Below are 6,709 nucleotides of genomic sequence, written 5' to 3' on the forward strand. Positions count from 1 at the left end.
AGATGAGTTAGACCCATGAATTTTTCATTCCCTTTGGTGAGAAAAATACACTGGAAGTTCTATGGATGGAAGAGTTAGCATAGCATCCATCTGTATCATTTAGAGATCCCTGCAAGCCACTTAAGGAGAGGAAGGATGTCTTAGTGGTTGAGGGAGTGCCCTAGGATATGGGAGACCTATGTTCAGTTCACTGCTTCCTTTGTGGCATTGGGCTAATCACTTTGTCTCTGTGCTTCAGTTCCCCATCTGTAAAATGGCAGTCTTACAGATGAGATAGGCACTTCTGGGATTAAAAAAATAAAATAAAAATCCATCCATTGAGTCATTGTGAAAAAATGGCTCCCTGACAATGGAGATGGTCATGGGATACACACCCATCTAAATCACTTAGAATTAATGCTGTTAGAGCTGGGGTGTAGTCACATATGTAAGGCAGGGTTGATTGTTTTTAACTTTGGAGACCTGTTGATCAGAGGGTCAGCTGAATCTGCCAGGGATGTGACATATCCACAGTGTTAGTTGCAATGCAAATGGTTTGTGGCAGAGGCTTTATTAACAAGACAGCACTCCCTTAGATATGGGCAAGTACAAGTGGCAGACTGGAAGGTGATGCTTTACACAAAGTGAAAAATAACATGGCATTATGCCCTGAAGTGTAGAAAGAGACTGACTTTTAAGAACAGCTCGTTCTGTTGATTTGAGGGGAATACTGACTTCTTATTCTCCCAGCATCAATAAAAGACCTTGGAGATATGCACATTTATTTTTCCCATTTTTGGTCCCATTTAGCTTGTGAAAGTATATTCTTTTCCTGTAAGAAGGAATATAGCATCAGAGAAGATATAATGAGTATGAATGCCATGGCAATGATCCTAAACATAAGTATGCCCCAGTCATAAGGCAAGAAAGGAAAAAGTCCCCTTATACCTCTTTTGAGTTATGCAGAGATATCTTTTGCAGACTTGAATTCTGATGGGCTGTGGGAGTGTTATGTATCTTGAATTCTTAAGGTTCTTGGCAATGTATGTCTATATTATCTAATTATTCCTTACTTTAGTCTGGAAGAGAACTATCTTCCCACTTCAATGTTTTTATTTCTATTTGTAATAACTGTGTGACTTTCTTGTGTAATATGTTTCTAAACTCTTTTTCCCCCCTCTTTGGGGATATTAAAGTTCTCTTTATGTTGGTGCCTTAGTCTTTTTTTTTTTTTTGTCTTTTTATCTGGTTCAGATGGTTTAGGAACTGAGACCGCCTATTTGTAGATGAGGGGAGTGTGGGATTTTTGGCCTGAAGGCCTTAGAGTCTTCACCTGCCATAGATTTACAGACCAAGGTAAAGGTTACCTACAAAAAGAAAAATGTGGCATTCTCCTCAGGTAAACAGAATAACTAGCTCTTCAGATCAAATGTTTGTTACCTTTATAATCTCCCTTTAATGTTTTAGCATTATTCCAGTTACCTGGAGTGTAGGAGTTTTAAGATCATGCATTCAGATTTACTCATCTTGATATGGGAAACTAAAATTGGTGAATGACAACAGTTTCCAAATGAAGAGGCTCATTAGCTGTGATTTTGTGGTTTTTTTAAAAGTAAATTGTAGCAGGCGGTTGTACACGATGCAGTCTTTGGGGACGCTTGCCCTTGTCTGTACACACGACATAGTATGTACGATGTGTGCTTATTCTGTATGAATGCATGAGAATCTGTGTGATTAATGTAGGCTGTAAAGAAGAGCTTTCATGCACTCCCAGATACTGACACAAATGCATGTATTCTTGCATATGCCTGAGGCTTAGACAAGAATCCACTTAAGTGTAACATTCAGTACAAGGGCTGTAAGTATGGAATTCTTCTTGACATGACCCTAGCAATAAGGGCTGGCATGTCTGTAAGATGAGTCGTGTAAATATATACATGATCTGAATCTCTGTTCCAAAGGTCATTTATATTGAGTTCTGTATAGAGATGGACAGAAGCATCTGTGGGAAAGTTGGTAACTAAGGAGGTAACTGATGACTTAGGAGTAAGTTGGTAGTGAGCTATTTACCCTTTATAATTTAAATAACATTTAAAAATTGTATGTAAAAGAGATTTACAGCCCAGCAATACTAAGGTATTCCTCTGTGCTGCCAGCAAGAGATGTGGATTCAGGTTCCCTCACATCCAGAGGATTATGACATTGCAGAGATAGTCCATTCAGTCTCTCTCACTCTTTGAGAATGATTTCTCCAGCTCAGAAGCACTGGTGGTTGGCTGCAACGAAGGTAAGATCCAGTTCTCCACAATCAGAGAACAATAATTGCAGTGTTGATTTCCAAAAGTAGACGTGCACTGAACTAGAACAGAGAAAATACGGGTGGATCTTCAGGAACACTGAGTCAATAGAACTAAATATATCAAACATATGAAGGGTATGAAATTTACAGGTATGCTAGAAAAATGGCTTTATCTTAAAATGTATAAACAAAAAAAAGTAACTGATCTCCAGCATAAATGATGGCATCACAATCTGGCTCCACATGACTAAGAGTTATTTCAATACCTGCAGATCTCTAGTATAAGGATGGTCAATTTAATAAATTAACCACTGGGTATAATGAAATCTTCTATTCATTCCTTTGTTGGGGGGAAGATAGTGGCACATGCGCCCTGTGGGCAAGAAATCTCTGTCCTCCGACTTGTTTGCTTTTCACAGCCTGATACACCTGGAATCCCCTTATCTCAGGCATTTTAAAAACCCCTAAACTCTTTTTGAGCTTTCAGCTATCAAATGTTCTAGCAAAATAACTTTACATTATTCATTTAAATGCTATAACCCATGGTAATTGAAATTTATTTAAAAATGCACTATCACTAACCTTGGGCTGTAAGACCCAGAAATAGTTTATTTTTCAACCAGTAGAAGGAAGATGACTTGAGAAACAGCAGTTATTGGTCTGAGAGTCAGCAAAGTTGGTTTCTATCAGTCATAACCATGGTACGGAAATAAGATCCCATATTAGAAAATCTTCAGAAGAGCAGGATGGCCATGCTCTATATACTGTGGCAAAATACCCAAGTTCCATTATTATATAATACAGACATTAAGATAAAAAGTAGGTGGTTTTCCTCTTGGGGCCTGCATTCGTTATGAACTCAAACCTCCCAAAGAAAGACAGTATGAGGCTAATTACGGTTTATCTATCAAGAAAGTACCAGTGTAAATTCTTACAAAAAATCCCTAACATATGTTTAATTTAGTTGGACTTGATTATATCCACCTAACTAATGGTCTTTTTGCAGTATAACATTCATGAAACTAGAATAGTTTCTCAGAGAGTCCTAGAGCCTGGGTCTGGATGTCTACACTACAATTAAACAACCCTGCAACCTGAATCCTGCGAGCCTAAGTCACAGTGGCATATGGAGGGTCTCAGTCATCTGGGGGCCAAGCCTACATTTGCACCTCGCCTTGCCTCATGCATCCCCTCGCGTAGGGCAGGAGGGGTCCTGGTGCCGCTCCCCAGGTGCCCCAGGGAGGGGGGTCTGTACCTGCAAGGGGGCATAAGGCTCAAATGCAGGCTTGGCTCCGTCGCAACCCAGTCCCTGCACTTACCCGGTGCATGGAGCCCGCTTCTCCCACTGCAGCCCTGCGGCAGCTTGGACAAGACTGGCCTCACCCGTCCAACCCCAACCTGGGGAGGGCGGCTGGGCCAGTCCTTCACAACGTGCAGGGCGGAGGTGCTGAGGGGCACCCTTCACAGCCTCCCACACCCCCCGCCCTCCATGTGTTGCGAAGGGCCAGCATGGTGCGCTCCCCCCTTCACGGAGGGCACTGCTCAGAGCCTCCTGCGCCCTCTGTGCATTGTGAAGGGCTGGCCCAGCACCCCTCCCCCACACAGGCCAGCGCCCAGGGGCCTGATCCCTCCTGGGCCCTGCCTCAGTATGCCATTGCTAAGTCATCTGGCATGGGACAGCCCCGTGTTTTTAATTGCAGTGTGGATATACCCTAAGAGGCTGGATAGAAAATTTGCAAGAGTCCCAGGATAAGGGGAAAAACCAGCCACTCTGGGTATTCCACTTTATTTACAGCAATCTGCATCCGTATTATCACTAACCCAGATTCTGTGATAAAGGCTTGACATAGTGATTTTTACATATATCTTTCTTTCGAATGTTCATTTTATTGCTGATCTTGGCAGATTGTTTCATATTTTATTCTTTGACTCTGTATTAAAAACCCAAACTTCTAAATTTCTTATAGGGCTATAACCCTTCTTAATTACAATCCATAATTATTTGTAATTAATTTTCATCTTGTACAGTTTGAGTTCATTTTGATTCCTGAGTACAGAACCCTTAGGAGATTGAACATATCTTCTAGTTTTCAATTCAGATACATACTCCCCAAATGTAATGTTATTCAATCTTGATGCAGGATTAGATTCCCTCTTTTACACCCATTGCAATCTTACATACTTTTGTAATTCATTTTCTCAGCATGTCACCTTATTCCAGCCTCTAGATGGCACTTAAATGTAATGGGGTAGTGGAGACTACTCTATCGACTGCGGAATTGGCACTCTTGAAATACCAGAGACAGCCTGAAAGGCAGCCTTATTTCATGGCTCCTTCACAAATAAGGCTGTCTAGTGTTTTTCAAGAGTTGTTAAAACTTTCATATTCCTATTGAAACTACTAGGAGATTCAAAAGCAAGGCAATCAATCCCTTTTAAATTACAGAAATGCAGGGCTAGAAGAGACCTTGAGAAGACACCAAAACCAGCCCCCAGTGCTGAGACAGGATCAAGTAAACCTCTATCATCCCTGACAGGTGTTTGTCTAGCCCGGTCTTGAAAACCTTCCATGATGAGGATTCCACAACCTCCTTTGGAAGCCTCTTCCGGAGCTTAACTACCCTTATAGTCAGAAAGCTTTCCCTGATGTTTAACCTAAATCTCCCTTGCTGCAGATGAAGCCCATCACTTCTTGCCCTACCTCCAGTGGGTATGGATAACAATTGATCATACTTCTCTTTATAACAGCCTTTCTATTTTTGAAGGCTGTTATCAGGCCCCCCCAACCCTAGTCTTCTTTTCTCAAGATAAAACATGCCTAGCTTTTTTTAAAAAAACAAAACAAAAAACCTTTCCTCATAGGTCTGGTTATCTAAACCCCTTCATCATTTTTGTTGCTCGCCACGGGGCTCTCTCTCATTTGTCCACATCTTTTCTAAAGTGGGGCACCAGAACTGGACTCCAGCAGAGACCTCCCCACTGCTGTGTAGAGCAGGACAATTACCTCCTCTTACTTACATAGGACATTCCTATTAATACACCTTATGTAACAGGGCATTACAAAGTCTACCCTGCTTCTGCTGTACTCACATCATCACTCAGACACCCTGGAGGTCAGTAACCACCAGTACAGGTTTGTTTACAAGCTGTACTCCCACCACCTTTTCATCAAACACAGCTTGCCTTCCAGCATCTGCACCCAGACAGGAAGAGCTATTATGCTGCTTCTACTCCTTGTTTTCCCCTCCCCTCAACCCTGTATGCAGTCCCAGGCTATTTGGGCAGGCAGCTGTCTCCCATTCTTTAATCAGGTGCAGCTTTTATCCAGCCACCTCCAATTTACCTCCCTAAATGGGAGTTGGCTGACGGAGGGCTGATATAGCCGTTCTTGCTCTGCACCCTGTCACACTCCAGAATGGTATTAGCACTTTTAGCAACTGCATCACAGTGACTCATTCCATTTGTGATCCTCTATAATTCTCCCCAATCTTTTTCAGCAGAATTTAGCTAGTTATTCCCCATTTTAGATCTCTGCATTTAATCTTTCCTTCCTAAGTGAAGTACTTTGAACTTGTCTTTATTGCATTTCATCATGTGGATTTCAGACCAGTTGTCCAATTTGTCAAGGTCATTTTGAATTCTAATTCTCCGCAAAGTGCTTCAAACCTTTCCCATCTTGGTAGCATCTGCAAATTGTATAAGCATGCTCTTCACTCCATTATCCAAGTCATTAGTGAAGATATTACATAGCACTGGACCCAGGACTGACCCCCTCTAGATATGTCCTCCAAGTTTTAGATGGGCCTATGCTATAGAGCCCCTCAGTAACTTCAGCCGGTGCAGAATATGGCTGTCTACTTGTTAGATGGTGATTCTCACTCAGAGAATCATTTTTGCCTGACTTCTGTGCTCTACACTGGCTTCCCATTCATTACTGGATGCATTTTAAGAGGTAGATTAAAACGTGTAAATCTTTTAACCTTACAGAGTCCTAAAGCCTGAGCCCAGGTGTCTACACTGCAATTAAATAGCCCCACAGCCCAAGCCCCATAAACGTGAGTCAGCTGGCATGGGCCAACTGCGGGTGTCTAATTGCAATGTAGACATACCTTTAGATTCTGGGACAGCTAATTTACGTCAGTCCCTTTATAAAGTTGGTTCTATCTATTCTGACAGTTATCAGCACAACCTGTGTCTTTTTGTTTACCAAGATTTTCTTACATTTTACAGTAACATTCTTCAAAGTGACATGTTCCAAAAACTTAGTCATAACAGTCTGAGTATTGCAAATTAAAGAAAATGATATTAGAGTCAAATTTTGTTCCTTGTTATGCTGGAGCAAATCCAGACGTCAAGTATTATTCTGGATTTGCAGAGATGTCAATGAGACCACTGAGTGACTCGGTCACTTTTACCACCTTTGCCTATATG

At 41.6% G+C, this 6,709-nt stretch overlaps 1 long non-coding RNA gene across 1 annotated transcript; it reads right to left on the reverse strand.

The window, feature by feature from the left end:
- Window positions 1-979: 979 nt before the first annotated feature.
- On the reverse strand, window positions 980-5,492 carry LOC137156650 (uncharacterized). The gene is made up of 3 exons (XR_010920844.1): window positions 5,369-5,492; window positions 2,861-2,961; window positions 980-2,338 (listed from the first exon to the last, which is right to left on the reverse strand). It is a non-coding gene; the product is annotated as an uncharacterized lncRNA (long non-coding RNA).
- Window positions 5,493-6,709: the final 1,217 nt, after the last annotated feature.

This window comes from Emydura macquarii, unplaced genomic scaffold (assembly GCF_026122565.2).
Source record: "Emydura macquarii macquarii isolate MOO-44397 ecotype Brisbane River unplaced genomic scaffold, CSIRO-AGI_Emac_v2 contig_302, whole genome shotgun sequence".
Lineage (NCBI taxonomy): Eukaryota > Metazoa > Chordata > Testudines > Chelidae > Emydura > Emydura macquarii.